Genomic DNA, 18,672 nt, shown 5'->3' on the forward strand with positions numbered 1-18,672 from the left:
GATGGGAGTTGATCTGATATTTCTTTTGTAACCAATACAAATAGGAAATGATTATTGGAAGTATAAATGCTTTGTAAAACTGCATTTTATGGTCTTTCTCCAAATAAGAAACCACTTAGAATACAAATCACTGTTTTCATGTTTGATGTGCCTGCCTTGATTGGGTGCTTTTTAGATAAGTCTCCAGGTTCTGTATTGTATTAGTTTATACCTCTGTGAGTTCAGGGTTTTCCTTGAGGAAGTTGCTTTTATTTGTCTGTGGCTTACAACAGGGGTTTGCTATGTAAGGTCTAGAAATACTGCAGGTAAAACTGCAGTACTCTGGCAGTGCTGTGACAAAGCCAGAGAGGGAACTGGGGAGGTTTTAAAGTGTGTTCTGTTTGTTTTGCTATTGGGCTTGTGTTTACCTCTGGTATAGATATCAGAGGGTGAGCTTTTGCATATTACTCATTATAGGAACATCAGGTTGGTTTTCCGTCCTTTATTTGTGCTCTTCCTCTTCCTCCTCCTCCCCCTTCTCATCCTGCTGTTGTTTTATCTTTGCAGCATTGTTCAGTTTGAGAAGCAGGGCCAGAAACTGATCTCTTGTCTCTCAAGTGTAGTGTGAGCTGTGTGCTGACTTTCAGCAAAGGCTTGGGTAGGATCTGGTTCCCAAACCGATGGCTTTTCTGTTCACATATGGTGGTATCTTCTGAAATGGAATCTTTTGTATGCAATGAAGTCCCCACCTTCCCAGGCTTTGGGGAATTTTAGGATACTTCTCATTAGTAATGGGAATGATTTAAGAAAATGATCCCCCACACAAACACTTCTCCCTACTTCTCTCTTCCGTTGATGTGGAAAGGTTGCTGTAAGCTTTTAAATCATTAAAACCCAGACAAAACCAGCCATGAAAAAATGTTTCTACCTGGTCTTGAGACAAGCAGGAAGTGCATGGGAAGCCATTGTTGCAGAGAGGCACCAGCTTCTGCTGGCATCCAGCACTTACAAGCCTCGAAGCTACATGTCTGCTATGTGCAATATGACGTTGCAGAACAGCTTTGGCCTGAGCTGATCTGTGCTGGTTGTCCATTATTCCGTTAGCTGCAACCACCATGGGCTCCCCAAAAGGTGTTTGGGTAATATCCCTTTCCCAAAGGGATCTTTTTCTGGGAACTCTGACCTCTGCTCTGTGTCTTTTCGTATCCTGACAGCAGATCTTTTCCTAGGATGGCAATCTCCACCTTGTTTGTGTCTCAGAAATTGTCTTGTGAATTCTGAGGCTGAAGGAAGATGTGAAAATAAATGATTGGAGGAGAAGTAAATTAGTGAAGATGAAACTGAGAAACAACAGCAACAAGATGTTTCTGAATTTGTATATGTGCTTCCTGAATAGGTAATTGCATGTAAATAAGTATGCAGATGGGCTGGTGGGAAGAGGGTAAACTTGGCAATAATGGATTTTGACAAGGCTGTTTGAAAAAGGCTACCAATCTCATAATGAAGAGGTTAGAGATAACAAACCTTATCAGAAGTTGAAGACTGACTTGATTAAGTGGTTTAAAAGTCAAACAGGATTTTGACTCATTTATACCTGTGCTGCCACAAATGACAGTCACCATCCTTTTGAATAGAGAGATAATTGAGCTTACGGTGACAGCTTGTCCAGAGGTGGGGGAGTGTGCATCTCCTTTTTCTCCTTGAATACATCTGTATTTCCCTTTCATGGCATCTAGGGGTAAAAATAATTACTTTAATATTCAAAGAAATGTGAGTTCAGGTTAGATCTAAGGAAGAAGTTCTTTACTGTGAGGGTGCTGAGGCACTGGAATGGGCTGCCCAAGGAAGGTGTGAATGCTCCATCCTTGGCAGTGTTCAAGGCCAGACTGGACAGAGCCTTGGGTGCCATGGTTCAGTGTGTGGTATCCCTGCCCATGGCAGGGGATTGGAACTGGATGATCTTAAGCTCCTTTCCAACCCTAACTATTCTGTGATTTTGAATAAACCTTTATCTCAGCATTTTGTTTGTGGGATAGCAGGGAAGAGGAGTAGGTATGTTAGTGCACTGCTAGGACTGAGTATTTCCAAGAGTTGTAAGGAATATATCTGTGTATTTGATTCACGTATCACCTGATACTACTGATGCATTTCTTTTATCTGTGAGGTAGGTAAACCTGAGGTTGAACTGGAATGCCTAGTGGCATCATTTCTCTAGACATCCTGATAGTAAAGATTCTCTAGGTCGCATTTTGCTCTAAGCAGCATCTTTACAGGGGATTTTTAGTGGATTTCCACATATGTAATTATTAGCTTAGTATTCAGAAGTTGGGAAATCCTCATGACTATTTCTGTTCAGGTTGTTCTGAATTGCCTGTGATGTTCATGCGCATCTGTGTTAAGATCTTTGGGAGTCCAGGAGTAGGTTGATTGCAAACTTTACTACAGAATTTTACACCATTTCCCTTTTTCTAACAAATGGATCGCCTCACCTTGTACATATATGCATGGATTTATAGCCATCATTTCACCGTATACTGAAAGAAGCTATCAGGGGAACGTTCAGAGGGGACTGAACAGCACTTCTTGGATGGCAGCATGGAACATAATAAATTACTCTTCAGCGTTAGACATTAATCTTCTAATTGCTGCCTGAGTTTTCTGCAGCTGTTTTAGGGCAAACTAATAACATGTAGCCTAACATGAATATTTCTATGCAAACGAATAGAACTAAGAATGAAAAGGAAGGGGTATTGCTGATAGGACTGAAATTCATTCCTTATCTTCCTCTGTTTTAATTACTTTGCTATAGTTAGTTTAATTTTGCTTACATAAATTAAGCAAAGTGTTCAACTTCACTGCTAAGTATCGGCTGAGTGCTTAAAGCACGTGGAGTTTGCAGCAGAAACAACCTGTGATGAGTTTTGTTTCTGAACCTGCTGACAGAGAATTGATGCCAGAGTCATATAATAGTAATTGTGCCATAGTCATCACTTTCTAGATGGATTTCAGGCTATGGATTGAATTCTAGACTGTAAGTGACCTAAACCTAGCACAGAATCTGTGTGAATTTTTGCACCTTGCTACACTATTCAGCACTCCAGAGGGACCATGTCCTTCTGGGGGCAGTTTCTGGCAGTAGCTTGTGAAACCCATCTACACAAACTTGGCATGAGCAGAAAGTTGTTCTTTTCTGTTGGTTTTGGTGCTATAGTCGGAGCTGTTGTGTGAAAGAATAACTCCTTTGTCTTTAGCCAGAGAGATAATAGACACCCTCTCTGCCAACGTTTTGTTGTCTCCATCCCTGTGCCTTGCTCACAGACTGTGCTGTGCTGCTGCTGAAACTTCTGTGTCGTCGTGTCCACAGAGCTGGGCTGGTTACAACCTTATCTTACCACGTCTGGAACATCAAACTTCTTGTATTACTCTTTTAAAGATGATATTGAGCATTAAAAACGTGTGCTTTAGGATTTGGGTAGGATTCATGTACTAACGTGATGACAAAATGCAGCTGTAAATGGATGGAAGTGGTTTTAAGCAGATAGTTATGCCAGATAACAGTTCACATTCTATATAAAGGGAAAGGAGCAATGTTTCATTGCACCTTTAAAAACAGAGTGTGAGGAGCTTGTTATATTCTGTAGCAGTAACATTTCTGAAACAAGCTGGTCGAATCTGAAGGAAGATTTAATCAACGTGAAAGACAATTGTGTTTAAAGCTCACAGTGCATTCCATTGGAACCTTTTAAAGCCATTTGAAATGTTGCTTTATTATGTAGGTAATGCTGCAGGGACTGTTTTGGAGGAAGGTCATGGAAGTGGACAGAGTGCTGCTGTGCTCTCCTGCTTTAACCAAGTCACGTTTCAGGGACACTGACCGATTTCCCATTGCACAGATCTCGGGAAGTGCCTCATTCCTGTGTCTCTATTAATCTTCAGCCTGAGAAAGGGAAGATGTGATCAGAATTGGAAGTTACAGAAACCAGCACAATTTTACATCTGAAATAGCATTCTTCATGGTATTTCACTGGCATTTAAAAGGGCTGACTTCTACAGCATAAATTAGAATGGTGGCGTTTGACATCACTATGTATCTTGTACCACGTTTATTTTGGTGGGGCTGTGATTCTGCACTTGTTCTATTAGAAATAGCATCGTCCTTGCTATGGACTTCCCAAAGAAAGGCTTAGAGAGACTTCAGAGATTTAAAACTTGTTGAAAGCATTTACCCTATTTAATAGCTTGAGTGGTCCTGATACAGGCAAAGGGAACTGCTTACTGCCTGCAGTGAGGATTAAGCCAACTGTATGCTGGGCTGCACCCTCAGAGCATCGAGGGAAGGGATTCTCCCCCTCTGATGTGCTCTGGGGACATGGCCTCTGCAGTCCTGATCCAGCTCTGGGGCAGCAGCACAAGAGGGGTGTGGAGCTGCTGGAACAAGGCCAGAGGAGGCCATGGGGATGCTGCGAGGGCTGGAGCAGCTCTGCTCTGGAGCCAGGCTGAGAGAGCTGGGCTGGGGCAGCCTGGACAAGAGAAGGCTCCTGAAGGGGAGACCTGAGAGCAGCTCCAGTGCCTAAAGGGGCTGCAGGAAAGCTGGAGAGGGACTTGGGACAAGGGCCTGTAGGGACAGGCCAAGGGGAATGGCTTGAACCTGCCCAAGAGAGGGGAGACTGAGATGAGCTCTTAGGCAGAAGCTGTTCCCTGTGAGGGTGCTGAGGCGCTGGCACAGGGTGCCCAGAGAAGCTGTGGCTGCCCCATCCCTGGCAGTGCTCAAGGCCAGGTTGGACACAGGGGCTTGGAGCAGCTGCTCCAGTGGAAGGGGTCCCTGCCTGTGGCAGGGGTTGGAGCTGTGAACTGATCTGTGGTTTTCATGAAAGCTGAGCACAGAGGCTGCAGTGAAACTTGACTGTTTGTGCCTGTGTTAGTGCAGCAAAAGTAATGATTACACAGAGTCACTCCTGAGTGAGGAACCTTTCAACAGGGTTGTGACCTCAGCCTGAAACCAAAAGGGTCAGTTTAGGTTCTGTATTGACCTAATTTTGTCTGTTTCCCCGTTTTTCAGTTCCTGGTTGCTGTGTGAATGTCTCCTACAGGGGCTGTGAGTACAGCTGAGGAAGTGGACTCCCTATACCCAGAAAAGGAGGGTGCTCTCAGCTCTGCAGAGCAAGCCGCTGAGGAGAAAGAAGGGTTTGCTTGCTGCAAGCTTTATGTGTTCTAGTCTTAACTGCTTGCACTTTATGGAGGAGAGAAATGAGTTCTTAATTGGCAGTTTTCTTGTGGTTGATGCCATTATTTTAGTGGTTTCACCTTAATGGAGTTTTTGGGATATGTGTGGGTTGTTATGGAGGTGTGTTGCAGGGGCTCAGTGGTTTGGTTCCTCTAAAACGATTTGATCTTACACAGAAATGAAAGCAAGGAATTTTCCATAGAATTAACTTTTATGCCTTTTCAGTTATTTTGTGGGACTTTCAATGACACGCTTGCTTGCTTCAGAAAAATTCCGTGTTTGTTTTTTAAGGGAAACTTGGTGTGGAAAAGTGACATTTGAATTGATTTTCCTTTGAAAGACATAAACCTGCTCACAGCCATCGGTGATGGGAGAGAATCTGATTCCTGTGTGGCACTGGCAGTACCTTGTCCCTTCAAGGCTTTGTGTTGCTCCCACCTCAGTGTATGAGGCATAGGAGGCACCACCAAGGCTTCACATTGTGTAAGCAAGGAGTGGCTTGCTTGTTTTAGGTCTGAAGGAGAGAATATAGTGCATTTACAAGGGTAGAATAATGTTGTTGATGAGGATAAGTGAAGCAGCTCTCTGTGGATGTCTGAGTGTTTCCTGATAGAGCTAAGGTTTAAACTGCTGGATTAATTTGTTTCTTTAGTCTTTAAATCAAGACCTATGTTACTGTAATCATAACAGGTACTGAAATACCAGCTCTGGTAAGCTTAAGTCCTAACACTTCCATTGCTTTAACTTGACTCAGACAGCACTGGAAATAGGGAGTTGTTTGTTTCTGCATGTGCCATTGTTGTGAGCAGCCATTAGAGTGGAGGAGTCTGTTCATAGGATGCTGGGGGCTTAACAGGTTTTTTAGGCAAGTGCCAAAAGCCTTAAAGATCTTTTTGGATTTATCAGTTTCTTCTGGGCAAGTGGAAGGTTATCCCAGCAAACACAAACTGCGCATCTGGCTTGTGGTTTTAGAACATTGGAGGTCACACTGTGCTGCCTTCACGTTTGTCCTATCTCAAATCACCCTTCATGTTACTTAGATGACAGCTGGATAAATACAGAAAGAGTGGGGTTTGTAGGAGCAATTCCTGCTGGATGAACTACTTATGGAGGAGAGGATCCAGTTGATGGAGTTCCCTAAAGTTTTTCACCAAAGATATTTTGGAAAGCTGAGCATGAGAGTGTCCTGTCATAGGGAATAATGGGCTAAGGTGAAAATGAGGATAGAAATAAATGCTCAGCTGTCAGGGTAGAGGGATGGCACCTGTAGAATTTGGCACTAGGCCCTGTACTGAGGATCAGTTGACTCAAACACAGAGTAGACCACAGGTGATCGGTGTCCCCACTGATCCATAGGCAGTGAGGGGTGACTGAAGGGTTGCAGAAGGGCCTTAAGTCTTTAATTACTGTTTAATAACAGCAAATGAAATGCCATATAGATAAATGTAAGGGTTATGGGTGCAGGAAACTCAAATACAGGTTACAGCAAATTACAATTCTAAACTGTTACCACTCAGAGAATGTTGGGATTAGGATTGGTAGGGCCATGAAAACACCAGTTTGGTGCTTGGCAGCTTTAAAATTAAAACAAAGCCAAAACCCAAATCTCTACATGAAGTGTTAGGGATTAATGGGAAAGAGAAACAGCGGCTAAAGCAAAGCATCACAGAGCCATGTGGAGACTTGTGGCATAGCCACGTCTTGAAGAATGGGAAGTTTGGTCTGCTTGTTTTCACAAGCTGTTTTAGACTTAGAGCAGAGCAACAAGGATGTGTAAATGGAGAAGAGTGAGTGAGTAGACATGAACTATCCAGCAAGGGAAAGAGTTGGTTTATGAAAACAGTCATTTGCGGAAGAGAAAACTCAACTTTCAAGTGAAATGTAGGCAAATCCCATGTGTATCTCTCAGAACACTGATGCAGACACTCTTAAATCCTCATTTGCAATGTGCCATTTGAATTGGGGCTGAAAATAAGATCTTTCCAGTTACCTCCAATGCTTTAGTGTATCTGTCCATCTTCTTGACTTGGCTTCATTCCTGAGAGGTGTTTCTGAGCCAGAGTTGCTTCCCTCATGGGTTAATGAGGGATTTGTTCAATGGGTCTTGTGATCTTTAAGGTGTGAAGTGAACATATCCCATAACAGGGATTATGAATGTTGCTGTAAGAACAAGTCTCCCAAAGCCAAGAGCAGAGTTCTTCCTCCTTCACTTTCCTTCTGTGTATTTACACAACAAAGCTTGTGCTTTCTGTGGTAGTTGAGGAAATAATGCCCTTTATGGACATGGGGTAAGGCTGTTCTGAAGTGGTTTCTGCAGTATTGTTTGCATTGTTTCTTTATAAAAGCAGTGAAGTTTGGAAAATGGGATACCCATACCCAGTTTTGATTTAAGATAATCCAGTCTAGCTCCAACACTGTGAATGTTAAACTACTTGTCCTTTTTCAGACTCGTTACAGAAAAAAGGCTTTCTGATGGTAATACAACAGGAGGGATTACTGTGTTTTCTGTAATGCATTTGGATGTCAGAAATGTTTTCTTCCAAAACATGCCTGAGGAAATTTTGGACCATTGTTTCTTAATGGACGTTCCAGTTTTTAACAAAGGTGAACCAGAGACTTTGGCTTTGTTGTGCTGCAGTGAGGGTGAGAATATGCTGCTTTTTAAGGCTAAGACAAAAGAAAAGAAGAGAAGGCTCCAGAGAGACCTTAATGCACTCTTTCAGTACCTTAAGGGGGCCTATAAGAAACCTGGAAGAGGGGCTTTGAACAGGGGCCTGTAGGGACAGGACAAGGGAAGTGACTTTAACCTGCCAGAGGGGAGACTGAGATGAGCTCTTGGGCAGAAACTCTTCCCTGTGAGGGTGCTGAGGCGCTGGCACAAGAAGACACCTTAAAGCTTATCCAGTTCCAACCCTTGTCCTGTCCCTATAGGCCCTTGTTCCAAGCCCCTCTCCAGGTTTCCTGCAGCCCCTTTAGGCACTGGAGCTGCTCTAAGGTCTCCCCTTAAGGAGCCTTCTCCAGGCTGAACAAGCTCTCAGCATGGCTCTGCAGGATAAGCTTGACTTCTTTATGGGCCGTAACAGTTTGGTTTCAGGTTAGCTGCTTTCTCCAGTTACAGATATCTCTCTGGGTTTTCAGCCCTCACTTGCATAAAGGCTGAGGAAGTGCAGTTCTTTACTTTAAGTCTTCATATCTACATATTCACTGCCCATTGCAGGATGAAATCGGAAACCTCAGGGCTGTTGGCTTACAAGAAGAGTCTGAAGCACAGCTCAGATGTAGAACACTGAATGCCTTTGAAGCCTGCTCTATGCTGTAATTTCAAGTGTGTTTGTACAATGGTTTCATTTATAACTGCTCGTAGTTCAAACACATTGTCTTAAGTAGTCAGGCCTATTTTAAATATCTCTTTTATACTTCATAAAAGATAAAAGGCTTATAAATACACCCTTTCCTTCAAGTACTTATTCATATATATGTGTTCCCTTGTTGGAAGGTGACTTAAAGCAGAATAAGTGCTTCTGGGAAGTCACACTTTTCCTGCATGGAATATAGATAGCCAGCTACCAAAAAATGAAAGCCAAGTGAAACAAATTATCACTTGAATCCTTTTTTCATTGCTGTTTTCCACTCAGGTTCTGAGATACCGTCTGTAATGTTAGCAGATTAAGTTAATAACCCCCAAAAGGCTGTTCTTTTAAATGCATGTGTGGCTTCCCACATGAAAAAATCCTTTGTATTTCATGTTTCTGCTTTCTTTCAGTCTGTTCTCTTTTGTTTCAACCCAAAGCCCAAGTTGTTTGTGTTAAACCTTAGTGTTATTGACTGTACCAGATAGGGGAGGTGTGGAAAACAAATGTGACTATACAGTGTGTTTGAGGATTGTCTTTTTATAGGGACACATACTTTTCCCTAAGAAAACTGTCATTGGGATATTACTTTTTCTTCATTCAACTATAGATAATTCTGTCTGCTGATAATTGAAACCTAAATGAACTCAAAATATTCAAGCTACTTGTAATAGTGTTAAAAACAACCCAACCCAAATGCCTCATTTAATGGCTTTGATTGCTTAGATTCCCCCCTGTTTCCTGACTGCTGTGCTTCATGTCACTTGCTCACCACACAGGAGGTCACAGACAATTTGTCAGTGTGATCATATTTATGCATTAGGGTGAAAGCATTGTCTTGTTCATCTCTGGTAGCTTTATGTGCTGAATGGCAGAGTTCTAAGGAGGTCACCCAGCACCAGTACAGCCACATCTGCAGGGGGGATGGAAAAGGAAAACAAGAAACCCAAATCTTCTTCCCAGTGCTTGAGTTCTGGTTTCCTCCTTCTGAAGGAGCAGAGAAAAGGTTTGACCATCTGCCTTTGCAATTGGTTTGTTCAGTAGAAAGTGGGTAAGGAGGTTTTGGAGTGGTTATCTTATATCTTTGACATCCAGGAGTTTTGTGAGATAAAGCAGCACAGTAGCAGCTATTCAAGGTGCCTCCTTAGGTTAGGAGCAACGGAAGATGTTCCCCTGCTAGAGGAGGAATTAAACCCAAAAGAGAGCAGAAAGAGGGAGGAACCTTCTCAAGTCCATCCAGCACCCATCTCCAGAAGGAGCCATCTGGTCCTCACTGCCTCTTGGGCTGCTTTTGCCCATCGTGGCTGAAGCAGCATTAGTAATGATGGGGGGAAGTGGGCACAGGAGTGTAAATGTGATCCTCGGAGTGAAGCTGTGCTGTAAATAACACTCTTGCATTTTAGTCATTTGATCTTTAGGTTTGTTAGGCTGCCTATGGTTGAGCAGTGTTGCAATCCCTGGCCCAGCTTTCAGCAGTGTTGGAAGGATTGGAATAGGCTTGGAATGTTCAAAATGACTGCCGCATTGGATGTCTCTTCAGTGTCAGGATATCTATGGGCCATTAAGTCTCCTCTTCTACTTATTTGGTAGCATCTGTTAAAATGTCAGATAAGTGCAATAAGTTTCCTAATCTTAAATTACTCTGGAAGGAAAATATAGTTCATGGTGCATGCTTAACCCATCATTTTACGCTCACATTGGCATGTGGATGAGTGCAGGACGCAAACCAACTGGTTAATAAATAATGACCAATGTGTAGATAGAGCAGAGGGTGAACAAACAGGTTGTACAGAGTGCTATTAAACGTGTTATGGTAATCAGTGTCTGGAGGCATGAGAAAGGTGAGGGCTTTGTAGCACTGGGCATTAGAACAGCACAACAACAGCTCCTGCCCCCCACATCCCTGTGCTAGTGGGTAAGCTTGTAAATTCTGATCAACTTTATTAAGATGCTAAAAAAAAAGGGATACTCCATTGGAATGATTTGTTTGTTAAGCAGGAAATCAAATTTTCATATAAACCCAGGAGTCCGAGTTGCTAGGATGTAAATGTCACCTGTATTTAACACACAGGGTGATATGATAGTTCTGGGGCTGGTGGTGGTTGGTTTGTTCTAAGGCACATGGGGTGAGCAGAAAACCCCCAGTTTAAAGCACAGATAACTTTCTGCTTCTTTTCTTTATAATTCCATTGATGTCTGGATGCTTTCCCATAGTTATTTAGAGTGATGCTCATGAAGAAACTGATGCCAACTTAGAATATGGTGGAGTGGATGCTTGCTTAATAATGCTGAAAATCGGCCAAGACCTGTCTAATTATGGACTGAAGTGTTATGTTGTATGCTTGGAGTTGTGGAGTTCTTGATTTATCAACATATATGTTCACTCGTATATGACCTCTGTGGGACAGCAGTTATGGCTGGTAACATATGATTCAAATCCCACTTTTAATTAGAGATTAAGTAGTTGAGAAGACAAACTCTTGAGCAGGATGGAAACACGAGCCTTGTTTTTCAGCTTAGGCCCTAATACAATCAGGTCGGTCACATTTACATTACTGGAATTTCAAGGCTATTGCTGTTTCCCTGCTTGTTGATTTGTTATGTGTGAGGCATCACTGAAACGTACATTGTGCTTACAGATGAATTTCTCTGAGTTAGAATGGGAACCAGGACTTCTCAACAGTATGTATTTTGTTTCCAACATGGATATATGTGCAAAGAATTTAAACTGTGATTCGATTTTGGTTTTAGAATAGCATCCAAGCTCCCTCAGTTTATCAGATGAATACCAGCTGGTGCAACTGACAGCCAAACCGAGAAAAATAACCTCAGTTAAAGATGGAAATCCCTATTCATGAGACCATTGCAGAGCTTTTTCTTTGCAGTAGGACTGGTTGAGCAACATGTTCAGATCATTGGTGGAGTGTTTTCGAAGGCAGATGGTCATTGTGTTTAATGTCTGCGTATTAATGTTCTGTTGATAAAAGGCTGAGTAAGTAGTTAATTTCTCTAGGAAAACACAATGAAACTGTTGGGATCAGGGGATATGTGGCCTATACTATGTTTGGTGGAAAAGCTTTGCATTCATTTAGCTGTGTAAGATTGATGGGGACTTTTACCTGCTGAAATGCAACATTTGCTTGCTTAGATTAGGAGGGGAAAAAGGTGGTTTTGTTTGCTCTAAGAGGAGTGGAAAATGAGTCTTCTATTTCATCCTGTTAATTGGAAGTTTGCTTCATGCTGCTGTTAAATGTCTTTCCAAATACTGAATGGGTGGTCCCCATCTCAGGAGACTCCTCAGGCTTGTTCCTGTGACATCGGACATCCTGGTGTCATTCCAGACTATACCTCTTTACAACTGGAGCTGCTATGGAAAGCGCTTTTCTGTTCTGTTTCTTACATCTGAAGAATTTTAAGTCTTCTTTCTATCATGGGTTTTAGCTTGAGAGGAAACCAGTGCAGCTGGAATGTGCTTTGCTATACCTGAGAGTAGTTGTTCCTGTTGTGGGTCCTTCTCTTCTAGGTTAGAACAACAGGAAGGTGCTTAATTCTCTCATCAAAGTGTTGACAATATTGTCTAGTTCTATGAACTATTCTCCCTGCCTGTTCCAGTAATTCCTACGTTAAGTAGGAGCCCTTCTTTTGGGCAGTTGGTGTATACTTTGGTCATTTTCAGAGGTGTTCATTTGTGGAAGGATTCAGTATAGCTGTTACCTACACAGGTATAACCAAGAAGTGATTTGGGACTGCAGGTCTGGACATGGATGCTTTGTGCCTGAGCTTCTCTGCTGAGCATGCTAACCCTTAATTCTTGGACTTCCTCACTCTTTTTACTTGGCTTTGTGACATTATTACTCACTTGTACTTTTTAATAGCATTCTTTTGTTTTCTTGTTCTGGAAATTACATCATGTCCTTTCATTCACCCGCGTTGGAGCACCTTTTGGCCACAATATCTTCATTCAGAAATTGTCTGGATCAGTGAAAAGGTCCCATATACAGAGGCTTATCAAAAACTACTTCAAGTCGGTGATTTCTGTTGTACTGGATGAAGTTGAATGAAGTGATGAATGTGCTGGAACAGTAAACACAGTATAGGAGATGTGTAGTTGAATTGATATTGCTGCGGGCTGGTGATTGTTCAAAGAAAAAGAAATGAACATTTGGATTCAATGTCAGTGAGTGCTATGGGTGGATTTTTATCTGGTTTGTGTCACAAAGGGTCTTGTGAGATCTCGGTGTTTCTTGTTTGTGTTGTTACTGACATAAATTACGTGATTCTGCTGACAACCCATTCCTTTTACATGCATCCATACATATATGTGTGTGTGTGTGTATATAGACATTGTGGAACTTGGGAATATTGGAATATTCCATGTTTTAAAGTGCAGACTTGGATGGCAGTTGAAAGTCATTACTGGCTATTTCTAGCTGGCTTTTATGGGCAGAAATCCCAATTGACATTAAGTGGCTTCTTCACTGATGGCCAAAGGCCAGGGCAGAATATGAAGGCTGAACCACTTCCTGCAGCTGGTAGGACTGTGCCAGGCGGTTGTTCTGTGGTGGTTTGTGCTGAGTTACTGATGCTGCACCTTGTGCCTGTGGGGAGGAAACAGTCACTTGTTTGTATTGGTTTTGGAGATCCCAGAATCCCAGGTTGGAAGGGACCTCAAGGATCATCTGGTCCAACCTTTGTGGGCAAACCATGACCTAGAATAGATGGCCCAGCACCCTGTCCAGTGAGTCTTCACAGTGTCCAGTGTTGGGGAATCCACCTCTTCCCTGTGGAGATGGTTCCAGGGGTTGGTTGTTCTCATTGGGAAAAATGTGCCTCTTATGTCCAGTTGGAATCTCCCCAGGAGAAACTTGTGGCCATCACCCCTTGTCTTTTCCATGCACAAAGGTAATCTCCATTTCTTTGTAACCACCCTTTAAATACCAGATCATGGTGACAGGGTCTCCCCTGGGCCACCTGAACTGAACAAAGTAAGAGTAAAGAAGTAGGACTATCACCTTTCTGCCAATTCCAAGAGAACTGGCTTGGAAAACCTATACTGATATAAGAAAATAGAATAACTTAAATATATTGTGACTTGCAGCCATATCACAGGACAGAGATTTTAAAATCCCAAACTCTTGGAACACCTGGAGAAGTCCTGAATGTCTGTTGCTTCTGATGGGAGCGCACCATAGTTGCAATGCATGTACTGAATCAAGAGGGGGTAGTTGTAAACCTGATTGTGCCTCCTCTCAAACTGTTTGTATATTGGTCTCTAAATATATTTGCTGTGCTACAGCATGTCAGATTTTATAACTGTGATACAGTTAAATAGTGGAATTCACAAATATAATTAGAGGGTGAAAGGCATTTAAAGAAGAAAAGCACTTTAATGACATTCAGTTTTTATTGACAACCCACTAATATCTGCTGCATTCACATAAAGATTTCTAATGTAATAATAGGAGTAGATGAAAGCTCTGCTGTTAAAAAGCTCAGTGCAGAACATACTTATCAGATGTGCTTCCTGAATGCAGATGAGAAGTTTATTGAGCAAATTAGGGCTAGTCAGCACTCATCTGCAGCTTAAACCACATAAGCCATGTCCTACTTTCTTACAGGGTGTCATGTTCAGGTTTTGGCCATGGAATGGTTTGTGTTGGAAGGGACCTTAAAGCTCATCCAGTTCCAAACCCCTGCCACAGGCAGGGACACCTTCCCTTAGAGCAGGTTGCTCCAAGCCCCTGTGTCCAACCTGGCCTTGAACAGTGCCAAGGATAGGGCAGCCACAGCTTCTCTGTTAGAGCAATTGTGGGGAGTGACAGATAAATGTTTTAAGATCCTTCATTTTTTTGCTTCCTTGGGGTCTAAGGAATATAGTAGTGTCTTTTGTGAAGTAATAAACCACATAAAATATGTAATAATAATAAAGAAGTAATAAAAATGTGCTCAGGCAGTTGGGTGCTTCAGAGAGGAACTGGAAGTTTGCAGCACCCAGCAAGGGAGTCTGAAGAAGGGGACACCATCCTGCAGTGGGGGAGCTGAAGGTGACTGGCAGAGCTCAGGTACCCAGGGCTGGACCCATCCTCTGGGCTGAGGCAGGAGTCCATGTGATGGGATCAGAGCTCCATGTGGGACTGGCACATCTTCCTGGCCTGATGGCCAAAGCAGCCGTGGTGATGGTGTGCATCACATGCCGGTTACAGCTCCACAGTTGTTCTTCCAGACAAGTGGGAAATGGAAAGCAGGGAGGTCATTAGCAACCCTGAGAAATGAGATGGGGTCATGAATTTATGGAATGTTGTACAGTTTTATATACAAAATTATTCACCTAAGGCCATCTGGGAAGTTTCTCTTAAGGTTCTGGAGAGCGCTGGGAATTGTAAGTGATGCTGTCAAGTGCTTTTCAGTATCTGCTTGTAGCAGAATAGAAAAGTCCTGCTGAGATGGTTGAACATTCTTCTCCTTTGCTTTAGACTGGTGAATTTAAAGCAGCCTCAGGTTACTTTTGATGTTTGATGACAAATGAGATGTGTCTGTGCTTCCTTCTACTTGCTGCTTCTCAAATGAGATTCCTAGAAATATAGGCTGGTAGAGCCTGTAACACAGTATTGTCAGCACAAGTAACACACATGCTGGTGCGAAAGTAGGTGCTCTGGTCTTTCCCAGTGGGTAGCAAGATACATTCCTAGTGGCTTTTTGTTGATGAACTTGTAAGTATGTGATGAGAGCAGAGGGCCGAGTACCAAACCCTTGAGTTGGTGTAGAAGCCCATATGGGGGTTGTGTTTATCTAAGGATTGAGTTTAAAAGAAAACCCTAGAGGGAAGGTTGCAGGGTTTTAGCAGGAGAGCTGGCTAGGTTGAAGGAAAATACTTGGAAGTGACACATTACTTCTTCAATAATGTGTTATGTGATGTGCATCCAAGTGTTACCTGCTTTTTCTCCTCTCCCATTTGCAAAGTGGTGAGGGGGAAGAGCCAAGTGACTGAAATGAGCATTCATTAATGGAGGTCTAAAAGCAGGAGCAATAACGTTTTAATTGTGATGGTCAAGAGCAGGAGCTGTCAGCTTATACAGGAATAGTGTGGAAGAGTTGTGGGTTCATTCCTGGGATGTGTGCAGAGTGAGAGACAGCATGGGGGACAGCACAGGGCTGAGAAGATGCTGCTGATTTCTGTTGGTTTTGTGTTTCAGGACTTCCAGTGAATGGAGGAAGACACTTTTTACTAGAGGTTCCCCTCATCTAAATATATCAAGGTAGGAGAAGTTCTTCTCTATGCTCCAATCTTTCTTTGAAGTATTCATATAACTGATTAAACACAACTGCAGTTGTCCTCCGTTTCTTGGTTAATCTGCAACCTCCTGGAATTGATACATGGAGCATTGGATCCTGTCTTCCTGTGTTGGTTTGCCAGTTTTTCAAGCTGGTTCGTTGTGTACTTGGAGAAGAAGGTGTAACAGCTTTCACCTATTTGTGTTTGATCACTGCTTGGTTTTTCCTACTGCAGAGTCTCCTGTGTTCTGTGAAAACCTTCCTGGCTTGCCAATGGTTTGAACTTCAGTTCCAACACTGAATATTCTTCAGACTTGAGCTTTGCAGAACAGGCTTAGAGCAGCTCTTTAATTAGGTCTGTATTTTAATATGTATTTTTGATCATTTGAAAGCTAAGGAAAGAATTCAGGTTTCCTCTGCTGTCTCAAAGTAGTCAAGTGCTGCCACTTTATACATTGCCTGCTTTTTTGTTTTCACTTTGTCATATTGCTGTATCTTCAGAATTAACTCCACACTGAGAGGAGGCTCACATAGAACATGCTGCATGTAGCTGGTGTTTTAAGTGATGGCTTTTTGGCTGCTCCATGGCACAGCTAAATGTTGGAATGCCAGTGGTTTCTGGTGAGCTTCAGTCTTCTGGGGGTTTGGGGTAGAAACAGCCAGGAGGGCCCAAGAGTATCCTGTGGTGCAGCAGGTCAAGGGAGGTGATTCCTGCCCCTCTACTTGACTCTGGTGGTCCTGTGTCCAGTTCTGGGCTCCTCAGCACAAGAAAGACAAGGAGCTGCTGCTGGAGAGGGTCCAGCGGAGGCTACAAGGATGCTCAGGGTCTGGAGCAGGGATTGCAGGAGCTGGGCCTGGTTAGAGAAGAGCAGACTGAGAGGAGATCCCATCAGTGCAGATCAGCAGCTCAAAGGAGGTGCCAGGAGGATGATGGTGCCAGACTCTTCCCAGTGGTGCCCAGCAACGGGAGGAGGAGCAATGGCCATGAACTAGAACACAACAAGTTTCAGCTCAACATGAGGAAGAACTTCTTTCCATTGAGGGGCACAGAGCCCATGGGGGCTGTGGAGTCTGCCTCTCTGGAGACATTGAAACCCACCATGGGCACATTCCTGTGTGACCTGCTCTGGGTGGCCTTGCCTTGGCAGGGGTTGGACTGGATGATCTCCAGGGGTCCCTTCCAACCCTACTGATTCTGTGACTCTGTTGGGCCTGGCAGAGCAGGGCTTGTTGATCCAAGCTGTAGGAAGTGCCCTATGATGCCTTCCAGGGCATCACTAGACTAACTAAGATGCAGTTTAACTTGGTTTGTCTCCTGCAGAACAGTGCCACATTTCCTTTCAACTCTAAATACTTAGTTCAGATGATTGTAGATGGAGGCAGCTACTATTAATATTTAAAACCAAACCAGTGATTTCACCTGTTATGAGCAACACAGGAGCCACTAAGAACACTGGAGATGAGTTGAGGGAAGTGAGTGGATGGTATTCCTAACTTCAGTTCTCATTTCTCTCAGAGGCAGTACGAGTGACATTGTATATGGAGTATGGAAGTGTCCCTTATGAATTCAGGCTGTATCATTACTCTAGAATTAGAAACCAGGTTATGCAAAATGATGAAGCCCTGTTCAAAATAAAGTTTCCTTAATTTCAAGGTCGCCACATTTTCCTTTTCAAGAGAGAACTGGTTGACTTCTCACTTGATTCTAATGGGTGATCATGTTCTTTTAGTAGTGTTTCTGATCTCATTCTCAAAAGCTCTTTAGTTTTTCTTCTCTTAAATCTCAACACTTACGTAAAAAGTGTTGGGCAAATTCATCACTCGGCACCCCCAGACTCCTTCTCCTGCTCTCAATCCAATCTCTGCCCAGCCTGTTTCTGTGCTTGGGATTTCCCCAGCCCAGGGTTAGGACCATTGCTCTTAATAATACAGCACTTGTCTCATTCTTCTTAGGTTCTAACTGTATAAAAGGTCACTAAAAGTTATCTGTGAACGTAAGCAGCACAGGCTCATCAAGATGCATATCTGGCCACATGCACCTTAGGGCAGTTGTTGGGAGCTCCATGTGCATGGGAATGTGACCGTGTTACAATCTCAGAATTCCTTTTAACTGTAGTATTACAGGCTGCTTTATTTTGCTGAAAGAAAAGCAGAGATTGAAGCTGACTTCCTGCTTCCTTGTGAGACAATGTCATAGAATCATGGAATGGTTTCGGTTGGAAGGCACTTTAAGGCTCATCCGGTTCCAACCCCTGCCATGGGCAGGGACACCTTCCACTGGAGCAGCTGCTCCAAGCCCCTGTGTCCAACCTGGCCTTGAACACTGCCAGGGATAGGGCAGCCACAGCTGCTCTGGGCACGTCGAGCTGCTGCACATTCATCTGGTGTGAATGATGTTATGGTTAGCATTTGTTTTGATGTATCTCCATCAATGGTGGCTGGAGAAGAAAGACAGTAGGGGCAGATCTCAGTGCTAACAGGAGGGAAGGAGAGAGAACAAGTGCTCTGGAGTTGTGGTGTAGGATCTCTAGGGTCCTGTAGGTAGAATCTGGAGGATATGTGTAGGTAGGTAGTCAAGAGATCTCAGTTTTGATGACATCAGGCAGACCTTCATCTGAAGTCCCTCCGTCATAATGGTTAATGTTCAGGCTTCTGTGTGGGAACAAGAAATGGTTAACTCGTGTTCACATTCAGTTGTTGTAAAGCCTATTAGTTTAGAGATCTTTGTCTAATAGGCTCTTAATTGCTTCAGAAGCTGTAACTGGTAGGGTTCAGTCCTTAATTCCTCTTTTGTTTTCCTTTTTCCCAATAATCCTGGACCTTCTTGGCATGTTTTCTGGATTACAG

General features: G+C 43.1%; 1 protein-coding gene across 1 annotated transcript in view; it reads left to right on the forward strand.

The window, feature by feature from the left end:
* The window catches only part of TANC2 (tetratricopeptide repeat, ankyrin repeat and coiled-coil containing 2), a 210,615-nt gene that overhangs the window by 13,357 nt on the left and 178,586 nt on the right, over window positions 1-18,672 (forward strand). The window contains exon 2 of the mRNA XM_034070068.1: window positions 15,747-15,809. The gene's annotated coding sequence lies outside the window, so the exon portion shown is untranslated. The remainder of the gene's footprint in view (window positions 1-15,746; window positions 15,810-18,672) is intronic.

The sequence above is a fragment of the Melopsittacus undulatus genome, chromosome 17 (genome assembly GCF_012275295.1).
Source record: "Melopsittacus undulatus isolate bMelUnd1 chromosome 17, bMelUnd1.mat.Z, whole genome shotgun sequence".
Classification (NCBI taxonomy): domain Eukaryota; kingdom Metazoa; phylum Chordata; class Aves; order Psittaciformes; family Psittaculidae; genus Melopsittacus; species Melopsittacus undulatus.